Below are 22,277 nucleotides of genomic sequence, written 5' to 3'. Positions count from 1 at the left end.
AATATCTGCTGTACTGGTGATTGAAGAAAGGAAGGAATGGCATTCCTACGCAGATTCCACAGAGATGGGATTCGAGTTTATATGCTGCAGCTCAGCTAGCTATGAGCAGAGTGGTGCAGCGGAAGCGTGCTGGGCCCATAACCCAGAGGTCAATGGATCGAAACCATCCTCTGCTAATGGTGTTTTAGCAACAGCTAGCTGTTCACTATCCAAAGTTTGTTATATGTGAAGATGACATCATTACAATAGTAATTGAAAGGCATCAAAGGCATTTCCTGTCTTTCATTGATCTCCAAAGCTACACAGATGCATACGTCACATTCTTGTTCATGTTTGCTTCAAATGGTTGAGCGCATGCGCACAAAGACGCACAGAAGTGTCCCTGGACTGATCATTGTAACTTTGTGTTATTGTTGTATCTGATAAGTTAAGGACCATAAACTTTCTATAAAAGTGTATTAGCAGGTTAAAAAGTACTGAGACTTCCACCTGCAGTCTATCTAATGATCACCAGGGGGCGGCTCCACTCTGTGACACAATGATCAATGTGATCAGCTGTTTACTGAAAGGCTGTGAAGCCCACCAGAGACCTGCTGTGTTTAGTTCACTTGTTGCTGTGTGTAGTTGGAACAGCAGGCTGCAACATCATGTCTCTGTGGGGCGATTGGTCAGCGCGTTTGGCTGTTAACTGAAAGGATGATGGTTTGAGTCCACCCAGAGACGTGCTTTGTCTTATCCACTGGAATTATAGTGGACATGTGGAACCCCAAGATTTGATCTGGAGAAGGTGTATGACCGGGTTCACAGGGATGTTCTGGAGTATGGAGCCATCCCATCACTATATGACAATAAGCTTCCCTTTCCCCGAGACAACTACAGGGTGTAACAGATGTACAGCTGTGGTGAGGACGGGTTACAGGTCTGTAGCTGGAGGACTTTGGCACCATCGGCCTTAGATCTACAATATTTCAGGATTTCAGGATTTCTGGAAGGAAAACAAACATGAAAAACACAAAGTTAAATTGTAGACACACAGTTGAACTGCAATGGCCGAGAATCAAACCCAGGTCAACTGCTTGGAAGGCAGCTATGCAAACCAAGCAAAGCTCCATATAGCAGATACCAGTACCATCCACATATACTGATCAGCTGAAAGCTAAAAAACTGAGCAGAGTGCTGTGGACTTGAGTGGAACAGTGAAAGGATTTCCCCAACAAGCCTTTTGATCGTAGCTGTAGAATGTCATAAAGATGTTCTGTGGCTTAGCTGCTCACAGGGCCTGTTTCTGCAAACAGAAAATCACCGCACCTCCACTGATGTGATTCAGTTTTGAATTCCTCTGATTCCTCAATCAACTGTTAGTAGAAACTGTGGCACCTTTGGCATTTCCTACAAGCTTTTTATCTCTCATTTCAGCATGCATGGTATAAAAGGTATTCATGTGGGAGACCTAGAATCCATCATGTGTTAAACTGAGAACTCAGTCGTCACACTCAACTGATGTTGTATGCAGGATCCAAAGGAATGGAGGCAACTGGCAGTGGTGGGATTCAAACCCACGCCTCCGAAGAGAGTGGAGCCTTAATCAGGCACCTTGGACACTTCAGAATGGGAATGACACCCATATTAGTACAAATAAGTACTTCCTGTGCTTGTTTAGCAATGCTGGGGATTGCACCAAAGGACTCATACATGGAAAGCACACATTCTAGCACTGAGCTACATTCCCTGCATGGTGTGGCAGATGAGAAGATTGGATATCCTTCTTCCTGCTCTCAAAATAAAAGTCAAAATTATTTTAATAAGAGTTTGGTCTAGACCTGCTCTATATGTACTTGACGTGACTTCATTATGATGTTTTGACGTGAGTTAAAAAAAGAGGCCGAAATATTAGGAGTTTGCCTTTAAGTGGACTTCAATGGCTGCTGTTTTATCATCACATGTACACTTGTGTTCACTTTGGTAATTTGGTAGGATGACTACACAGGATAAATTGCTCCAAGCTGAGTGGATAATTGAAAGATCAGGGTGTTGCACAAGATAAGTACTTCCTGTGCGTCATTATCAACGCTGAAGATGACGGGGATTGAACGCAGGGCCTCATACATGCAAAGCATGCACTCTACCACTGAGCTACATCCCCTGCATGGTGCACAATGCCAGCTGGAAACTAATCACTAAACTGTTACAAAGGAAATGATATATCTGCAGTCTTTGCTCTGATCATTGTAACTTTGTGTTATTGTTGTATCTGATAAGTTTAGCTGCACTTCTAATGACCACCAGGGGGCAGTTCCACTGGTTGGAAAAAGACTTCAGACTGCATTGAAGTCTATGGAGAGAACACCAAGTCCTGAGATGCTGCTTGTGGCCAGTATGGGGATTGAACCCATGACCTTGGCGTTATTAGCACCACGCTCTAACCAGCTGAGCTAACCGGCCTTCCACGGCTGTCTATTCCACAAAACGTCAGGATGTTCCAAAGGGAGACATGAAGACTCTGCAGTTACCTGATTGGTCAGAGAGTTTTAATGGAACTCCTGCAGAAGAAGTTACATGAGTTTATCTCAACAACCTTTAAATAGGTGCTGCTGGGATTTGAACCCAGCATCTCCTGTTTACTAGACAGGCGCTTTGACCAACTAAGCCACAGCACCTCTCGGATGCATGGAAATATACAGAGGATCTTAAAATATTCCAACATAAGTAGCTGACCGTCATGACACAGACACCTGAAACACCTCCTGTGTGGAGAGTGGAGTGTGTCTTTGGATGAAAGATACACTGTTTGGTTCTGAGCTGATCATTAATAATAAAAGTGATGAACTGTGGATGGCAGCCTGCTGTTGGTCTGACTGAACAAGCATGCAGAAACAACAGACAAAGTCAAATGAATCAGAATTAAAAATTAAGAATTAAGAGTTCAATTCAGTATAAAATGTCTTTTTAATAACAAACTGACATCACAAACCTTCTGACATCACAGATCGTCTGACATGGCAAAAGCAGTGCAAAAGTTCACTGCAAATGCACAGCAAATTGCAGTGAAAAAAAAAATATCACTGCAAATGCACACAGGCCGGTTAGCTCAGCTAGTTAGAGCGTGGTGCTAATAACTCTTGTCCAGAAACTGCAAGTAAAAGCTGTAATACAGGAAGTGATGAGCAGGAACTCCACTGAGAGTGAAGCTCTGCTGGGGTTTGAATGCAGGATGTCCTGTTCATAAGACAGACACTTTAAGCAGCGAAGCATCAGTGCTGCCAGTTTCTCTGCAGATTTTTTTCTAAAACCACGTCTGTGTCAGTCAACGCTTGTGCTCCTCACAATTGTGTGTCACTTCCACAAAGGTTGAAAGCTGTGCTTCCTCACAACAAGAAGGTGTCCTGTCCTTTGAGTAGAAAACTATCCAGGCTGCAAAATGCTGAGTCACAGGAGCATTGCTGTGTGTGGTTGTTGTGGCCGAGTGGTTAAGGCGATGGACTAGAAATCCATTGGGGTTTCCCCGCGCAGGTTCGAATCCTGCCAACAATGTTTACTTCCTTTTATGGACCAAGTTTTCCATTTGGGGAGAGACACAGCTGAGTGCTGTTGTTAGGACTCATCTAAGAGGAGGAGAGCACTCACTGGTGCTCAGTTATCATTATCAAGGCCGGTGATAGGGACACACCTTTAGCTCCACTTCCAGGTCATGGAAGCAATAATGAGAAGTAATTTCCACTGTGTGCTGTGCTGAAATAGCTCATTTGGGAGAGCGTTAGATTGAAGGTTTAAAGGTCCCTGTTTCAATCCCGGGTTTCAGCAGCTGTTGTGGGTCCTTTCAAAGACATTCCCTGAGCTTTGTTATTTAATTATGGAGTTAAAGTCACTTAGTGTAACACATCACAGATTCTACGTCTCCTACATGAACGCCTTTTATACCAGGCATTGGTTCTTAAGTTAAAGCCGAAATGAGAGATAAAATGTTATTCAGGAAATTTCAAATTGTTTATTCCCTTCACCTGTAATACACCTCTGACCAACCACAAAGGGACTCCAACCCACAGCCTTCTGATCCAAAGGCAGACTACTCATCCTTTAGGCCACGTGGTCTCTGAGTGTGGCTGATTTTAATGTCCTGTTGTCAGTTTATCGTCTGTTCCATCGTCTCTACCAGCACTTGACTGGATCCATCTTGATCACTGAGCTACATCCCCTGCATGGTGTGACAGCTTTAGCTTCTGAGATCATGCGACAGGTAAAACTTTTGAGTGCATAAATAACCAAAAAAAGTGTTTTTGTCTTGTATGATAAATGCTATGTGCATTTGTGCTGCTTAGATCGTTGGACTTTCTCCGTCATTTCCCACTTTGGACAAGGGTCAGTGTTTAAGTCCCACCTGCCCCAACAAAATTCTGATGAAATACATATAACCATTCAACAGCATCACTGAGTCAGGAGCAGAACAGTACACATAACTGGGGAAAGCGATAAATGACATTCTCCATGTTTTCCTGTTAATCAGTGCTGCTGAAAAACTCATGACATTTTCCAGTTTAAGTTATCACTCCTGGTGGGACAGTAAAGGAATCTTTAGTGTGTATAAATAGCAGAGGATGGTTTCGATCTATCGACCTCTGGGTTATGGGCCCAGCACGCTTCCGCTGCGCCACTCTGCTTATACTTGGCTGCGCTTCAGTCTCTTCTGGATCCGTGGGTTGAAAATCCTCTGTGCTGTGCTGTGACCCAGCTGATGTTGGTTGGTTAGATGCTGGTAAAGATTTATGTTGCATTGGCCAGGAATTGAACCCAGGCCTCGCACCTGGGAGGTGAGCATTTCACTGATGAACCACCAATGACTGACCACCATAAAAGGCCTTGAACACTTGTTTACACTTTGTTTCCTCAGACATGCTTTTTGAAACATGACAGCTAACCCTAAGCTGATCACAGAGAGTCTCTTGAACGGCTCTTTAATATGAACGATGGGAACCAAGTCACACTTTCAGGCCCCCCAGACAATTAGCTTCTATCACTCTGGTGTGAATGAGCTATAAAGATGCACATGCTCTCCCCGTTGGAGAATCAAACGCCAGTCTTCTGCGTGACAGGCAGAGACACTGTCCACTATACTAACTCAGGAGCAGGAAAGACAGATATCACGTGGTGTGTGACTCCACTTCTTCTGTGAGTGGGTGAGTGGCTCTGAGTGGGTTTTAATTTGGTGGAAATGGACCCAAATAACTCTTTTAGTGCTAAAGGTTGCAGACCCTTGATCGAGGGGTATGATTCTGACTTTGGGTGCAAGAGGTTCTGTGTGTAAATCCCAGAGGAGCCCCTCATATGATGTGTCCACTGTCTGCAGTTCCACTATTCAAGTGTCAGTAAGTTAGACAACATGAATTCAGGAAGGCTTCTCTGCAGCAGCTCAGAGCCTCTGTGGTTAGGTCAAGGTCCAAAGAGGATGTAGATCAGTGGTAGACGTCAACTCAATGATGAGCCAAGTCCACTGTGACAAATATTTTCTTTACCATAAAATAAACTGTCACATTAATGTCCTGAATGTGCTGTGTGTAAATAATGAGATCCTGGGTTCAAATCCCAGCAGTGCCTTGCTCCTAATGTTAGATGTTGTGGATAGAAAGGACTCATACATGGAGAGCACAAAATATAAAATACATTTGTCCCCAAAAGACACCTTACAGCAGTAGAGGTGAAAGGAAAAGCAGCTTCCATCAAAGGTGGGATTTGAACCCACGCATCAAAGGGGACAATGCAGAAAGATAAACATGAGCACACACTGAATGTTCCTTTACATTATGAGACATGACTTCAGCTGGAAAATGTCAGGAGTTTTTCAAGCAGCACTGATTTACAGGAAACGACGAACATTGGATGGTGAACAGCTAGCTGTTGCTAAAAAGCTGTTAGCAGAGGATGGTTTCGATTCATCGACCTCTGGGTTATGGGCCCAGCACGCTTCCGCTGCGCCACTCTGCTGTAAACCACCCCAGATGGGACTCGAACCCACAATCCCTGGCTTAGGAGGCCAGTGCCTTATCCATTAGGCCACTGGGGCACAAAAAGCGAATTGGAGGAGCCTTTGATCTCTGTGATGTCATTAGAACCTTTGTGACATCACAGAATCAGCATCTCCTTTGATGGTTACTGATGGAACAGGAAAAGGTCAGATCCTGATATAATCTTGTGAATCCACAAGTATGCCTTTCTTTGTTTGTGTACCAACAGCCTGAGCTCTGGTTCTGACTTTGTTTTGATGAACCTCATTATTTACACACAGCACATTCAGGACATTAATGTGACAGTTTATTTTATGCTAAAGAAACCTTGTTAAGACTCATGATGGTCAGCCACGTATGTTGGGGGTATTTTCAGATCCAAAATACATCCCTGTACATCAGAGTGGTGCTGTGGCTTAGTTGGTCAAAGCGCCTGTCTAGTAAACAGGAGATCCTGGGTTCAGTATCTCATTGATAAAGTTTAAGGTTGTTGAGTTAAATTCATAACAGTTTCATTAAAAGGACACAGCACTCTCTCTGACCAGTCACTTAACTGCACAGTCTTCATGTCTCCCAGCAGCTCCTTGTTGCTAAAGTCAGATGTTGTAGAAAAAAAGTACTTCTGGGTTTTCATCAGCTGTAGGTTCCAATGATCAATATTATAGATATGACAGACAGAGTTCTTGATGTTTTCCTGTTAATCAGTGCTGCTGAAAATCTCATGTAATGTGTATAAATAGCAGAGGATGGTTTCGATTCATCGACCTCCGGGTTATGGGCCCAGCACGCTTCCGCTGCGCCACTCTGCTCAGTACGTTCAGGTCGCAGTGTCCTCTGGAGTTTTGTGTAATTTTTAACCACCACATCCACTTTGTCTCACTTCCACCTGCAGTGTATCCAATAACCACCAGGGCTCCACTGGTTGGAAAATGGGGATGTAGCTCAGAAATGTTATTCTTAATTGAGCTCTTCATTCTGGATATGATTAATTTAACTTTATCTTTGGGTTATGAACCTCAGACTCCCCAACTTACTGTACTGGATATCCTTCTTCCTGGTTAAGCTACCTGTGCTACTTTGTTCTGAAAATCCGATCTCAGTATCCTGTCTGCAGAAGTCTTATATCATAATAGTGAAAACTTAACTTTCTCCCCCAACCTGTCAATGATCTGGATAGTCTTCATGTCTCCTTCTGGTCCAGCTTCAACTTTGGTTGAAGAGGTGAAACCAAGCAAAGATCCAGATAGCAGATACCAGGTCCATCCACAGCTAATGATCAGCTGAAAGCTAAAGGAAACAGTGAAAGCTCCATACACAACAACAGTCCTGCTTCTGTTTACCAAAAGGCTCCAAAGCCCACCCAGAGACCTGCTGTGTTTAGTTCACTTGTTGCCGTATCTCCAACAAAGAGCTAAAGTCTTGTGGAGAATGTGGGCATCGATCCCACTACCTCTCACATGCTAAGCGATCGCTCTACCATTTGAGCTAATTCCCCTGTAAGGGCATGGTAGCATGTAAGCTAAGCTTTGGGAAAAGGCCCCTTTAACAACCTCTGCGTTGACCATCAACAGGTTTCACAGATATTTAGAAATCATTCACGATGGCCTTAAAGGCAGATATTTAGGATAATTCTAGCTGGAATAGCAGGCTGCAACAGGAAAAGTTCCGCATGTCTCTGTCTCTTGATGGGCTAATTTTTCAGCAAATTTTCCAGGTCAGTATCTGGAGGATTTTGCAGATGATGTGCTCCTTTCGGCACCATCAGCCTGAGAACGACAGCACTCATTGGTTCGGTTGCCATCCACAGTACATCACTTCTATTTTAATTCCTTCTTCAAATCTTCATTTTTATCATTCAGTATGTTTTGCTGTGTTTGAACTCCTTAACGCTTTGATCTACAGAAAGAGGACATGACCTGACTGTGTGTCACATAAATGTATGAATCCAATCTGTTAAAGTGAAGCTGAAATGAATCCTTGTAGCATTAATTGTTCAGCAGCATGACTTGTCATGATACTGAGGTTGTGTCCTGTTTGGGGGTCACCACAGAGGAGGAGCTAGTGAGGACAGGCAGCATTATCAATGTCCTCATCTCATCCAGAAGGTTTCATCAGACAGATAAGTGATTTAGCTGTCACAGGAGCTCAGAAGCTGTCTGGTTAGCTTAAGCTGCTAAAGCTACCACACCATGCAGGGGATGTAGCTCAGTGGGCGAGCGTACTGCACAGAAAGGCAACAAATGGGCTCGTCCGGGATTTGAACCCGGGACCTCTCACACCCTAAGCGAGAATCATACCCCTAGACCAACGAGCCATGTGGACTGTGGAGGTCATGACAAAAAAGTGGGAGGAGTCTTTGATCCCTTTGATGTCATTAGAGCCTTTGTGACATCACAGAATCAGCATCTCCTTTGATGGTTACTGATGGAACATTTGTGGCGTTTTTTTTTTTTTTTTTCATTATTTACACACAGCACATTCATGTGACAGTTAATGTGACAGTTTATTATATGCTAAAGAAACTTTGGTAAGAGTCACGATGGTCAGCCACATATGTTGGGGGAATTTTCAGATCCAAAATACATCCCTGTACATCAGAGTGGTGCTGCTACGGAGTGTTGCATCAGTGGCCACCATCACTTCAAGTAACCCAAATGGGAAAGATCCTTATTGACAGCATTGTTGCGCTTTGCTACATCTGAACTAAAGATACAACTTTACCACCATCGATATATTGTGATGGTGTGAACAACATGTGAGCAGGAGAGCAGCTGCTTAAGTTTATGATGTGTTCAGGAAACAGTCAAAGCTCCAAACACAACAACAGTCCTGCTTCTGTTTACCAAAAGCCACCAAAGTCCACCCAGAGACCTGCTGTGTTTAGTTCACTTGTTGCTGTATCTCCAACCAAGAGCCAAAGTATTCTGGAGAATGTGGGCATCGATCTCACTACCTCTCACATGCTAAGCAAGCGCTCTACCATTTGAGCTAATTCCCCAGCCGTCAGTACATGTTCTCTAAATGAACCCAAAGTGGTACCGTGATGCATATACTGATCTCTATTTGCACGTGCACAGTGTGATTATATATAGTGAAAGTATCTCCAGGAGTAAAATGATTAAATCACTACCTCAATCTCAATTGACAATCTCTGTATTATATCAGAGGCCCTTTGCGGTACATATACTTATCTTTATTAGCATTTGTATCTGTACACACACGCACACAATCACACACACCACGTTTTCCAGCCCTCATGGTTCTTGGGGAATCCATACATGTGGAAACCCTTCTCGGACTGATTGGAGCATCCAAACGCTGCACTCCTACATTAAAACAAACCACTTTACCATCAACCTCAGCTGCAGTATACACATTACACTTCCATTACCAGATCCTCTGTATATACATGTACATCAGAGTGGTGCTGTAGCTTAGCTGTTCAAAGCACCTGTCTTGTAAACAGGAGATCCTGGGTTCAAATCCCAGCAGTGCCTTGAGCGTAATGTCAAATGATCAATGAATTATCAATAAGCTTCTCAGCTGCTCTGAATGGTGACGGTGTGGTAGACTTTGTGTTTACATCTGATTTTCATTCCTTCTTCAAATCTTTATTTTTATCATTTGATATGTTTCGCTGTGTTTCAACTACTTAACGCTTTGAGCTACAGAAAGAACAACAGCAGTCGCACCGGGTCAGTGTCACCTATCACTGCTGTGGAGTCTATAATGTGAACCACTAAAGGGAAGAAGCTGCATCACCTGAACAGGGACTTGAACCCTGGACCCTCAGATTAAAAGTCTGATGCTCTACCAACTGAGCTACTCAGGCTTCTGATGGGTTCATAATTCAGATGAAATTAAATTAATTATTTCAGCTTGACTTGAACAAACGGCCCTGTCCCAGCTAGGGGTTGATCCTGCAGGTCATCTCTCTCTCTCTCTCTGTTTCCTGAAGGCCTCTCTGCCATTTACTAATTAAAATATATTCATAAAAAAACCAACATGTTTCTATCATATGATGATGAAATCTCTGGCTCTCTGATCATCACATTGAGAAGTTCATCTGATCTCCACATCTGGTTTGTGATATTGCTTCATATGATAGTGAGGTAAAATGTGTTCACATATAAGCCACCTTTTGAAAAAAATATCTGAATTCCAGGAAGACTGACTGCATATCTGAAAAACTCTCGAGTGGTGAATGCTGAACTTCCTGAACTTGTTTTCAGAATTGCTCCCTTTCTTTCAGCTCACTTCTAAAATTTTATTTTACATTTTCTTGCTGAAGATAAAGCAGAGAGGAGGCTTCATCAGACAGACAATTTGCATGCATTCATACATGTAGAGTGGACCTGGTGTTGGTATCGTCTTTCACTGGCTCTATAACTTTTGTTCACAGGGAGACAAAAAATGCCTGAATTAGCTGATTAGTTTTCATTGACAAGAAACAAACTGGCAGTGGTGGGATTCGAACCCACGCCTCTGAAGAGACTGGAGCCTTAATCCAGCTCCTTGGACCGCTTGGCCACACTACCCTGTAGGACGCGTCATCAGACAGTACGAGTCCACAGTCCACAGTTTCAATATGAGTGGACAAAACAAGGTTGTTTCCATTTTCGAAGGACGGAGTGGCAATATTTTCACAGGACTCTCAGTGTTATATTGGTAAGATTCAGGTTCCACCGAGACTTGAACTCAGATCGCTGGAGTCCAGAGTGCTAACCATTACACCATGGAACCCTGCAGGTGTAGCCAAAAAATTGATACCTTCTTGTTGTTAAATTAACACTGAAAGGGAAAAAAGAGCAAAGAGCATCTCCTTTTCCTGTTCCATCAGTAACCATCAAAGGAGATGCTGATTCTGTGATGTCACAAAGGTTCTAATGACATCACAGAGATCAAAGACTCCTCCCACTTTTTTGTCATGACCTCCACAGTAGAGTGCACTCTGTTAATGAAGCTCAAAAGACAATCATGGTCCTGCCAGATACCTTTGAGTTCTGCAGACAGAAGCAACAACAAAACTGGAGCTATTTGGACTGAACCTGGTTTGTCTGGATTACCTCCCAGGTAGGTTTGGAGGTCTACCAGGTCCAATTCTCTCCAGATGTCCCCAAACACACGCTTCCCCTCCAGGTTTGTCATCTCCAGTAGAATTCCCTCAAAAAGAGTTGGAAGCTGTGCTTCCTCACAACAAGAAGGTGCTACATGTTAGGAGAAATGACACTTCCTGTCTGAATACCCAACAACTTCAATCTCCTTGCATCCTCATTCTGATCACCTGGCTCCACCCTACATGCGGCTCCAGGCCGGGAACTGAACCCAAGAACTTATTGTTTTTTCAGAAGCAGTTTCACTTTCAGCAATGAGTGTAGAAACGAGGATGGAAGGTCTATGGTCTAGTCTCCTTGATTCAGATGATTACCTGCTTCAACAGTCCTGTCAACCAAAATTATCTCTGAATTCTCGCTTAGGGTGCGAGAGGTCCTGGGTTCAAATCCTGGATGAGCCCATGTGTTGACTTGCAGCCATTCGGGGTGCTAACCATTACACTATTGTAGACGAAGGAAACACAAATAGGAAAAAAAAACACTCAGTCACACTCATGGAGCCGAAATCAAAAGAACATCAGATTGAGACAGGAAGGAAAAATGGAACCAAAGTGTGAAAATAATGATTATCATCAGCATGAACAATAAACATGAACACAAAATAAAGTTTGACACAGAGAGGCTGCAGCCTAGTGTGTACAATAACTACACAACTTTAGTGGTCACAAGCTGAAGTTGTAATCTGGTTACATGAGATTCGTGAAAATGTGTTTGGCTCTTAACTGAAAGGATGGTGGTTCAACCACACCCAGCTATGTCTCTGGATGTCCTACATCTAAACAGGTCTCTGTTATCTTTCAAAGATACACAATCCATGAATGACTCAGTTAACTGAACAAATTAGTTTGAACCACTCACTCCCTCATTTTCTACCAGTTATCCACCACTGCTGAGACCAGATCGTGCTCAGATGGCATTTTCACTTCACACCAGCCAGAAAACATCATGAGGTGCCCAAGTGGTTAAGGTGATGGAATGTTAATCCGTTGTGCTCTGCACATATGGGTTCAAATTTCTTCCTTATCAGTCTTCAGCTCTCTTTGATTGACTTTTGAAATCATCAACATTACCCCAACAAACAGCACTCACTGCTCCCAGAACACAAGTCTGCGTTTCAGTTTGGGAATTGTCGATGACAAATTCATGATCTCAAGAAATCTACTGAAACTGGTTATAACTTTTGTCCAAATTCCATCCAGAGGAAGCCAGAAGCACTTATTCACAAAAATTCATCAGTGTGTCTCATTGGAGAGTTCCGAGTTAGAGCTGAAGAAAACATGGCTCCAAGACCAGAAACTGCTAGCTGTGTAATTAGCAAGTGTAATTAGTTGTTATGTAATACATATTATATACATAAAACAACTTTGTCCCCAAACACACCTAACAGCAATAGAGGTGAAAGAAAAGACATTTCTGTCAGAAGTGGGATTCGAACCCAAAGAGGATGTAGATCAGTGGTCGACGTTCATCAAAATGACAGGAGATGCTCATGGTAGGTCCATTGTTGTAAAGTAAATTCCCATACCGGGAGTCGAACTCGGGCCGCCTGGGTGAAAACCAGGAATCCTGACCGCTAGACCAGCCCCAGCTGTGCAGTACGCTCGCCCACTGAGCAACATGTTCTTGTTCTTTCTGCAGCTCAGACGGAAAGCTGTGTCCAAATGTTTGGAGCAGAGAATGGCAAAAAGATGTCCTTGAAGCATCCTGGACACACAACCAGTCAGCGTGCAGCATCCAACCTCACAAACTCTCAAACTATATTTCATGGTTCTGGTGAAACCAAAGTAGAGGAAAAGGGCAGTGCAACTGTTGTAACATCAACATGTAGTGGCAGTAAAGGCAGTAAACTTTGATCAGTGTAGTTTGTTATTTGCATCACTGCCTTAGCAGAGGATGGTTTCCATCATCCACCTCTGGGTTTTGGGCCCAGCACTCTTCCACTGTTCCACTGCTGCTTCACACTCAGCTGTGAACCGAACCAATGAGATCCCCGGCATCTCCAGCGGTGATAACGAAGCACATTGTCAGGAGGGACACACGCTCCAGTGGAGTAGTAATTGAGGGATCAGAGTGTTGGAGAGCAGAACTCTTTCCTGTGCTTCAGATACTCTGTTTGGTTCTGAGCTGATCATTAATAATCAACAAATTAATGATCAATAAGCTTCACAGCTGTTCTGAAGTGTAGCAGACTTTGTGTTTACATCTGAATCACATTTTGGAAATTCTTTGAAGCAGCTTCAAAGGAAGAGTTTCATTCTGTGAGTATTGTGACATCATCAGGTGACGTATCAAAGGCAGCAGCTCTTCAGACTCACATCACAATAAGTTTTGTGTCTTATTTGGCAGAAACTGCAAGCAAAAGCTGTAATACAGGAAGTGATGAGCAGGAACTCCACTGAGAGTGAAGCACTGCTGGGGTTTGAATGCGGGATCTTCTGTTTATAAGACAGACACTTTAAGCAGCTCAGCATCATAACCTCTATAAAAAGCCATCATCAATGGAGATCCAGTTATTTCAACCCAGGGGAGTTGGAGGTCTGAAAGCAGGCCCATGGAGAGGATGAGAACATGTTTCCCCGTAAATATAACACCGCTGCAGCAGCAAAGGAGAAACAGCATGAGAAGCATTTACTACTCAAGTCAACGTGTAAGTTTGGATGTACTCTTCAATTGATTTTACATTTACCTTTAAGAGATCGTAGTTTACAGTTACAAATATAAATGGGAATAAAATCAGATTTTCATTTCATCATCAAGAGGATGTCTCCACATGCACACTTGTTCTTGGTGTTTTCACTAATTGTTAAATAAAAAAATACTATTTCATTCATCCAAGCGTAATTAGTTGTTATGTAATATATATTTTCTGTGTGGCTTAGTCTTAAAATTATAATGGTTGTGTGATCAACTCCTGCCTGAAATTTGCTTAAAAATTAGCCCATCAGTGAGTGAGTGAGTCCACAATACTCAAAGATCGCCTGATTAGATCGCACAGAGGCTCAAAATGTGCATTTCCTCATACGTGTGGAGTGGACAAAACCAGGTTGTTTCAATTTCCAAGGACAGAATGGCAATATTTCGACATGTCAAGGGAATTTTGGTCTTTTAAAAGTTTGGGCGGTCAAAAGTAGACCAAAAGAACTTTGTCCCCAAACACACATTGCTGCAGTTGAGGTGAAAGAAAAGTGGTCTCTGTCAGAAGTGGGATTTGAACCCACGCCTCCAGGGGAGACTGCGACCTGAACGCAGCGCCTTAGACCGCTCGGCCATTCTGACAACAGAAGCTGCAACAATAGCCGAAAAATTTGCTGAAAAATTAGTCCATCTCGAGACAGAGACATGCAGAACTTTTCCTGTTGCAGCCTGCTATTCCAGCTAGAATTATCCTAAATATCTGCCTTTAAGGCCATGAATGATTTCTAAATATCTTTGAAACCTGTTGATGGTGAACTCAGAGGTTGTTAAAGGGCCTTTTCCCAAAGCTTAGCTTGCATGCTAGCATGCCAATACAGGGGAATTAGCTCAAATCGTAGAGCGCTCGCTTAGCATGTCAGAGGTAGAGGGATCGATGCCCACATTCTCCAAAAGACTTTAAGTTGCACCAATGGCCACCATCACTTTGAGTTACTGATGTGGAATAAATCCTCAGGACAGTTTTGTGCTTTGCTTTACCGTGTTGTTCAGTCCACAAAATGGTTGTATCAAATCTTCATCAAGTTAGAGCGTTGTGCTAATAACACCACAGTCATGGATTTGTGACGAATGTGGGCATCGATCCAGCTACCTCTCACATGCGTGTCAAGGGCTCGTTGGTCTAGGGGTATGATTCTCACTTTGGGTGCGAGAGGTCCGGCGTTCAAATCGCGGACGAGCCCTTCACATAATGTGTCCAATAACCTGCACCCCTATTCAACTATCGTAAGTATAGTATTAGGCAGAATGTTAGGTATCTACAATTAAGGAAGAAAGTCTGACCCAAATACACAAAGAAAAAAGGCAAGATTTTGGGTTCACAAGATTATATCAGGGTCTGACCTTTTCCTGTTCCATCAAAGGAGATGCTGATTCTGTGATGTCACAAAGGTTCTAATGACATCACAGAGATCAAAGACTCCTCCCATTTTTTTCTCATGACCTCCACAATAGAGTGCACTCTGTTAATGAAGCTCCAAAGACAAACGTAGTGTGTCACTTCCTTGAAGGTTTGAATGATGTGTGAGTCTGAAGAGCTGCTGCCTTTGATCCATGTAACAGTGTATCTTTCATCCAAAGTCACAACTTTGAGAAGTTAGACAATGTGAGACATGTGGCATTATTGCAGTGAAACGGAAAAACATCAGAAAAACACGTCCCGCTGCACCACAGAGGATGTGAACGTTTACCAAAAGTGCAAACAGATGAGCTGACCCTGACGTGAGCTGAACACGCAACCTTCTGATCTGGAGTCAGACGCGCTACCATTGCGCCACAGAGTCTCTCAGAAGTGCACAACTGTAGGAGTTGAAACGCAGCAAAACATATTAAATGACCAAAATAAAGATTTGAAGAAGGAAATACACATAACAGTCTGTGTTTTTTGTCAATTTTTTGGAGGATTTTTTGCAGTTCCTCATCAGAGACTGGCAGCTGGACACACATGTCAGGATGGCTCAGTGGTCTTTTGGAGCCCACTGAGAGACGTGCTGTGTTTAATCTACTTTCTCTTATCCAGCATACATCGACCAACAATGACTGCTAGAGTCAAATATTCTAACATCAGTTTGAACCAACATGAAACTAGCTGAGGTTTAAATAGTGTAACTACAGCTGCTGGTCATTAAGTCTCTGTGGGGCAATGAAGTCCCAGTCTTCCACAAGACAGGCAGAGATCCTGTCCACAAAGGAGTTTAAACAAAGAACATCCCTGGGTGGGCTTGAACCACCATCCTTTCAGATAACAGCCAAACACATTATACATTGCACCACAGAGACATGTTGAGAAAATGAAAGTGATGAACTGTGGATGGCAGCCTGGCATTGTGCATCAATTTGGAGAGCAGCAGCGGTCAGGTGGACAGGTTTCCTTCAGCAGTTCTGCCCTCTGTGAATACACCTGTTTGGTCACACCCTGTGTTGTTACTCTTTTCACCAGCTTGAGGAATTGGTTGTCACATTTTTTGCTGCTAACAACCTTTTCAAAAGAAAAGCTGTCACAAAAAGAACAACAGCATCAAACGCACGAGTGTTGAGCACAGAGACTTTTCGATTTGCAAAGTTTAACAGGCTGTTGATGGTTTCCGTTTTTAACAGATGCCCCTTGACAAGCAGAGAGATCAGAACTCATCTTCCTTTCTTTTGGCTGGAACTACAAAGCCTCTTCAGTTTTCAACAGCATTGTCATCCATTGGAGGACTGTTTGGAGCTTCATCAGCCTCCTCACCAGGGTGAGCATTCTGGGAAGTAGTGGAGTCAGGGTCAGGTCCTATGACAGTCAGCATCAGCTACATCATCCATTTAACGTTTTTGTTTTGCAGAACGAGTCCTCATGTTTCCCTCAATGAAGGAAAGATTGGTTGGCACGAATGGGGAGGTTTTCATGGTGGAAAAGCCCATTTTTCATGTTTTTGAACTCTGCTTCAACAGCAGCAGAACAACAGAAGAGTCAGAGTCAGTCGCGATGGTACGTAAACGTTGTTTTGCATGTTCCACAGATTGTGACTTAAGAAGCTGTGCTATTGACCTCACAAAGAAATCTTTATCACCATGTGTTTTATTTTTCAGGCCGTCTCACTGGCAGATCATCTTGATGCCGTGTGCAACATCTACCCTTACAGAACATGGGGGCAGTTTTGCAGGTTGATTCCCAAGCAAGACGTTAAACCTATTCAGATCAGCCAAATCAGAAAAGCCAATTTAGATTATTTTATTTGTATCTTTAGTTCAGATGTAGCAAAGCGCAACAATGCTGTCAATAAGGATCTTTCCCATTTGGGTTACTTGAAGTGATGGTGGCCACTGATGCAACACTCCGTAGCAGCACCACTCTGATGTACAGGGATGTATTTTGGATCTGAACCGCAACATATGTGGCTGACCATCATGACTCTTACCAAAGTTTCTTTAGCATATAATAAACTGTCACATTAACTGTTACATGAATGTGCTGTGTGTAAATAATGAAAAAAAAAAAAAAACGCCACAAATGTTCCATCAGTAACCATCAAAGGAGATGCTGATTCTGTGATGTCACAAAGGTTCTAATGACATCAAATGGATGAAAGACTCCTCCCACTTTTTTCCAGTCAGCATGGCTCGTTGGTCTAGGGGTATGATTCTCGCTTAGGGTGCGAGAGGTCCCGGATTCAAATCCCGGACGAGCCCATCTGTTGCCTTTCAGTCAATAAGGGTGCTAACTGTTACACTATGGAGCTGTGTGAGGTTTGCTGTCTGGTTGTTAGTTGCAGTATCTTGGCAACTGAAGCAAGAGCAATGGTAGTTTTGTGGCTCATGCTGTGCTGAGGAGAAGGGATATTGGTGGTTGACTGCTTTTCACAGGAGACAAACTTTGGTAGGAGTCATGATGGTCAGCCACTTACTTTGCAATATTTTCAGATCCTCTGTACATCTTGGTACTTCTTTGTACTACTTTTGTGGTGCTGACATAACATGATGTTCTATCTGTCACCATCTTTACTGGTCCATGATTATGATGCATATAATGATCTTCATTTGCACGTGCACAGCGTGATTATATATATTTTTATCTTGGCAGGTGACCAATTGTCTGCTAGTTCACGATGTCCTTAAAGGCAGTTAGTATCCTTCCTAACCTATTCTCGCTTCTCGGAGATATTAAATATCTGTCCCAGTGGCCTAATGGAACTAACTGCTTATAAATGTCTCACTGGATCAAAAGCTTTGAGCTACGATAGGCTATGTAATTATTTAAGATTGAACATCTTACATTACTGACATCTGACATCTGACAACACTGTTTGATAAATTTGGTGACAACTGCACTTTGGGTCCATTTGGAGAACATGGGGGGCTGAGTGACTTCATCACCAGAAATTAAAATGTCTAACATCGATAAAACCGTAGCAGCACAAATAAGAATTTTTACAGCACAAACAAACGGTACCATTTCGCGTCCATTCGGAGTGGATGCTCACCATTTTGCATGCAATGGTGGTATAGTGGTGAGCATAGCTGCCTTCCAAGCAGTTGACCTGGGTTCGGTTCCCGGCCATTGCAGTTTAACTGTGTGTCTACAATTTAACTTGAGATCCTATAGATCTCATGCCAATGGTGCCCAACTGGTCTATAGACCAGGAGGAGGATGAACGTGCTGGGCCCATAACTCAGAGGTCGAAGGATCGAAACCATACTCTTCTATTTATACACACTACATGAGATTTTCAGCAGCGCTGATTAACAGGAAAACATCAAGAACTCTGTCTGTCATATCTATAATATTGATCATTGTGACCTACAGCTGATGAAAACCCAAAAGTCCTTTTTTTCTACAACATCTGACTTTAGCAACAAGGAGCTGCTGGGAGACATGAAGACTGTGCAGTTAAGTGACTGGTCAGAGAGAGTGCTGTGTCCTTTTAATGAAACTTATATGAATTTAACTCAACAATCTTAAACTTTATCAATGAGACACTGAACCCAGGATCTCCTGTTTACTAGACAGGCGCTTTGACCAGCTAAGCCACAGCACCACTCTGATGTACAGGGATGTATTTTGGATCTGAAAATACCCTCAACATATGTGGCTGACCATCATGAGTCTTACCAAAGTTTCTTTAGCATATAATAAACTGTCACATTAATGTCCTGAATGTGCTGTGTGTAAATAATGAGGTTCATCAAAACAAAGTCAGAACCAGAGCTCAGGCTGTTGGTACACAAACAAAGAAAGGCATACTTGTGGATTCACAAGATTATATCAGGATCTGACCTTTTCCTGTTCCATCAGTAACCATCAAAGGAGATGCTGATTCTGTGATGTCACAAAGGTTCTAATGACATCACAGAGATCAAAGACTCCTCCCACTTTTTCTCATGACCTCCACAGTAGAGTGCACTCTGTTAATGAAGCTCAAAAGACAAACATGGTACCTTTGAGTTCTGTCCGACAGAAGCAACAACAGAACTGGAACCGTTTGTGGTAGTGTGGCCGAGCGGTCCAAGGCGCTGGATTAAGGCTTCAGCCTCCTTGGAGGCGTGGGTTCGAATCCCACCACTGCCAGTTTGTTTCTTGTCAATGAAAACCAATCCACTAAGTCAGGCACTTTTCATCTCCCTGTGAACAAAAGTTACAGTGACAGACGATACCAACACCAGCTGGGCTGAAATGAGAAACATCACAGTCAGCCTTTTCAGACCCAGGTAGGTTTGGAGGTCTACCAGGTCCAATTCTCTCCAGATGTCCCTAAACACACACTTCCCCTTCAGGATGAAGGCAGCATCAAGCAGCAGAGGTTTCTGTAAAATGGACACAGTTTAGTCCGTTCACCTGTTATACACAGGTGCCTAACCACTAAGGGACTTGAACCCTCAGTCTTAAATCACTGTGCAGGGGAAGTTAGAAGTCAGAAAAGGTTTATGGGAATACTAAAAGCATCAGAGTTTTCATTTTCACATGGTTAGACTTTATTATTCATCAGTGAATTCAAACCCTTGAGGTTAGAAGTCAGAAAAGATTTATGGAAATTTTGATGACGTCACTGTCGTAAAGGAAGTCTGTCCCTCGCCTGTAATCCAAGTTACCGGGAGGCTGAGGCTGGAGGAGCGTTTGAGCTCAGGAGCTCTGGGCTGCAGCGGACTATGTCGATCGGGTGTCCGCACTAAGTTCGGTATCGATATGGTGCTCCGGGGGGAGCCCGGGACAGACTAACATGGAAATGGTGTCATTACAATCGTAACAATGCCACGCTGAAGAGTAAATATCTTCTTCTTGAAGAAGTACTTCAGCATCATGTACCATCTTAGTAGTTTTGGAAAGTAAGTCACCCGAGTGTCGAGACTGTGCTCATGTGCCATCTGAGGGAAAACTTGGCCAAGTCCACAACACTCTTGCATTGATTGCCTGTTCCACTATGTCTTCATTTGGGTTTATCGCAATGTCTAGTCGGAGAAACAACAAGGTAAAGGTTTCTGCATCACTGTTCAGTCAGATCAACAGCAGGCTGCCATCCACAGTTCATCACTTTGATTTTCATTCCTTCTTCAAATCTTTAATTTTATCATTTGATATGTTTCGCTGGGTTTCAACTCCCTAACGCTTTTAGCTACAGAAAGAACAAAAGCAGTCGCACCGCTAATACTCTGCTAATAAAAGCAGATTTAGATTATTTTATTTGTATCTTTAGCTCAGATGTTGGTCCCCACTTCAGTAACTCAAAGTGATGGCAGCCACTGGTGGAACACTATATTCATAAGAGCTTTAGATTTAAATAAACACTTCAAGATTATACTGCAGAGTGCAAAGCTTGGCAGTGGTGGGATTCGAACCCACGCCTCTGAAGAGACTGGAGCCTAAATCCAGCGCCTTGGACCGCTCGGCCACACTACCACATGTCAGTCCTAGCTTGCCTGCAATAATGCCACATGTTTCTGACCCCTGAAAGTTGCATCGAAATGTTTGGAGCAGAGAATGGCAGAAAGATGTCCTTGAAACGTCCTGGACACACAAACAATCAGCGTGTAGCATCCAACCTCACAAACTCTCAAGTCCAGCTTCTTTGTCTCTTGGTGTATAGTGATGGAATGGTTCTATATTCCCACAGAACATCCCTGGGAACCTGGACACACACCTTCTCCAAATCAAATCTTCCATGTGTCGACTAAAGTTCCAGTCGATAAGACAAAGCACTTCCCTGGGTGGGCTTGAACCACCATCCTTTCAGTGAACAGCTGCTTCAGTGAACACGCTGACCGATTGAACCCACAAGTCACTATTAGGTTCAAGTCCCATCTGGGGTGGTTTGCAGCAGAGTGGTGTAGCGTGGTTATGGGCCCATAACCTAGAGGTTGATGAATAAAACCAATCCTCTGCTAAGCTAGCTGTTCGCAATCTATGGTTGGTTATATTTGAAAATGGTGTCATTACAACCGTAACAATGCTCCACCAATCAAATCAGATTTATTTGTAGAGCACCAAATCACAACAAAGTTTCGTTAGACTGAAGATCTAAAGGTCCCTGGTTCAATCCCGGGTTTCGGCATCAAAGGTACCTGAGTGAGGTGCAAGCTCAGGTTTCTTTGACCTACATTTCCAATGTTCTCCCTCCTCTTTCAACCCCACCATGAAATATTGTGAGGTTGGATGGGTCACGCTGACTGGTTGTGTGTCCAAAAGGCTGTCAAACACATCTTTCTTCCATTTTCTCCTCCAAACATTTGTACACAGTTTTGAGATTTCCCATAATGTCATTTATTTATTTATTTATTTTGAAATGATTTTTGGCGATTTTTTGGAGGATGTTTTGCTTTTCTAGCAGCCCGGCTAGCTCAGTCGGTAGAGCATGAGACTCTTAATCTCAGGGTTGTGGGTTCGAGCCCCACGTCGGCGATGACAAACCTGGAGGGGAAGCGTGTGTTTGGGGACATCTGGAGAGAATTGGACCTGGTAGACCTCCAAACCTACCTTGGAAGTAATACAGACAAACCAGGTTCAGTCCAAATAGTTCCAGTTTTGTTGTTGCTTCTGTCGGCAGAACTCAAAGGTATCTGGCAGGACCATGATTGCCTTTTGAGCTTCATTAACAGAGTGCACTCTACTGTGGAGGTCATGACAAAAAAGTGGGAGGAGTCTTTGATCTCTTTAGAACCTTTGTGACATCACAAACACACCTTGCTGCAGTAGAGGTGAAAGAAAAGCACTTTCTGTCAGAAGTGGGATTTGAACCCAGGGCTCCAGGGGAGACTGCGATCTGAACGCAGCGCCTTAGACCGCTCGGCCATTCTGACAACGAAAGCTAGCAAATGAGTCGAAAAATTTGTTGAAAAATTAGCCCATCAAGAGACAGAGACATGCAGAACTTTTCCTGTTGCAGCCTGCTATTCCAGCTAGAATTATCCTAAATATCTGCCTTTGAGGTCATCAAACATGGTTAAACGTGGTTAAGGCGATGGACTGCTAATCCATTGTGCTCTGCACGCGTGGGTTCGAATCCCA

The 22,277-nt window shown here is 43.2% G+C and overlaps 17 non-coding genes across 17 annotated transcripts; 7 read left to right on the top strand and 10 right to left on the bottom strand.

Annotated features, from left to right (window-relative positions):
* Positions 1–2,368: 2,368 nt before the first annotated feature.
* Positions 2,369–2,442, bottom strand: trnai-aau (transfer RNA isoleucine (anticodon AAU)). Its single transcript has one exon. It is a non-coding gene; the product is annotated as a tRNA-Ile (tRNA).
* A 141-nt stretch (positions 2,443–2,583) lies between these two features.
* On the bottom strand, positions 2,584–2,657 carry trnat-agu (transfer RNA threonine (anticodon AGU)). Its single transcript has one exon. It is a non-coding gene; the product is annotated as a tRNA-Thr (tRNA).
* Positions 2,658–3,449: 792 nt separating this feature from the next.
* Positions 3,450–3,531, top strand: trnas-aga (transfer RNA serine (anticodon AGA)). The gene has a single exon. It is a non-coding gene; the product is annotated as a tRNA-Ser (tRNA).
* Positions 3,532–5,982: 2,451 nt separating this feature from the next.
* On the bottom strand, positions 5,983–6,055 carry trnar-ccu (transfer RNA arginine (anticodon CCU)). Its single transcript has one exon. It is a non-coding gene; the product is annotated as a tRNA-Arg (tRNA).
* Positions 6,056–8,238: 2,183 nt separating this feature from the next.
* Positions 8,239–8,310, bottom strand: trnap-agg (transfer RNA proline (anticodon AGG)). Its single transcript has one exon. It is a non-coding gene; the product is annotated as a tRNA-Pro (tRNA).
* A 1,109-nt stretch (positions 8,311–9,419) lies between these two features.
* trnat-ugu (transfer RNA threonine (anticodon UGU)) lies at positions 9,420–9,493 on the top strand. The gene has a single exon. It is a non-coding gene; the product is annotated as a tRNA-Thr (tRNA).
* A 262-nt stretch (positions 9,494–9,755) lies between these two features.
* On the bottom strand, positions 9,756–9,828 carry trnak-uuu (transfer RNA lysine (anticodon UUU)). The gene has a single exon. It is a non-coding gene; the product is annotated as a tRNA-Lys (tRNA).
* Positions 9,829–10,452: 624 nt separating this feature from the next.
* On the bottom strand, positions 10,453–10,534 carry trnal-aag (transfer RNA leucine (anticodon AAG)). Its single transcript has one exon. It is a non-coding gene; the product is annotated as a tRNA-Leu (tRNA).
* A 3,769-nt stretch (positions 10,535–14,303) lies between these two features.
* Positions 14,304–14,386, bottom strand: trnal-cag (transfer RNA leucine (anticodon CAG)). The gene has a single exon. It is a non-coding gene; the product is annotated as a tRNA-Leu (tRNA).
* Positions 14,387–14,913: 527 nt separating this feature from the next.
* trnap-ugg (transfer RNA proline (anticodon UGG)) lies at positions 14,914–14,985 on the top strand. The gene has a single exon. It is a non-coding gene; the product is annotated as a tRNA-Pro (tRNA).
* Positions 14,986–15,513: 528 nt separating this feature from the next.
* trnaw-cca (transfer RNA tryptophan (anticodon CCA)) lies at positions 15,514–15,585 on the bottom strand. Its single transcript has one exon. It is a non-coding gene; the product is annotated as a tRNA-Trp (tRNA).
* Positions 15,586–17,398: 1,813 nt separating this feature from the next.
* On the top strand, positions 17,399–17,470 carry trnap-agg (transfer RNA proline (anticodon AGG)). Its single transcript has one exon. It is a non-coding gene; the product is annotated as a tRNA-Pro (tRNA).
* An 801-nt stretch (positions 17,471–18,271) lies between these two features.
* trnag-ucc (transfer RNA glycine (anticodon UCC)) lies at positions 18,272–18,343 on the top strand. The gene has a single exon. It is a non-coding gene; the product is annotated as a tRNA-Gly (tRNA).
* A 921-nt stretch (positions 18,344–19,264) lies between these two features.
* Positions 19,265–19,346, top strand: trnal-aag (transfer RNA leucine (anticodon AAG)). Its single transcript has one exon. It is a non-coding gene; the product is annotated as a tRNA-Leu (tRNA).
* Positions 19,347–20,590: 1,244 nt separating this feature from the next.
* On the bottom strand, positions 20,591–20,672 carry trnal-uag (transfer RNA leucine (anticodon UAG)). Its single transcript has one exon. It is a non-coding gene; the product is annotated as a tRNA-Leu (tRNA).
* Positions 20,673–21,599: 927 nt separating this feature from the next.
* On the top strand, positions 21,600–21,671 carry trnak-cuu (transfer RNA lysine (anticodon CUU)). Its single transcript has one exon. It is a non-coding gene; the product is annotated as a tRNA-Lys (tRNA).
* Positions 21,672–21,986: 315 nt separating this feature from the next.
* trnal-cag (transfer RNA leucine (anticodon CAG)) lies at positions 21,987–22,069 on the bottom strand. The gene has a single exon. It is a non-coding gene; the product is annotated as a tRNA-Leu (tRNA).
* Positions 22,070–22,277: the final 208 nt, after the last annotated feature.

Source organism: Echeneis naucrates, chromosome 2 (genome assembly GCF_900963305.1).
Source record: "Echeneis naucrates chromosome 2, fEcheNa1.1, whole genome shotgun sequence".
In the NCBI taxonomy this organism is placed as follows: Eukaryota; Metazoa; Chordata; class Actinopteri; order Carangiformes; family Echeneidae; genus Echeneis; species Echeneis naucrates.
This window is presented reverse-complemented; position numbering and strand designations above follow the sequence as displayed.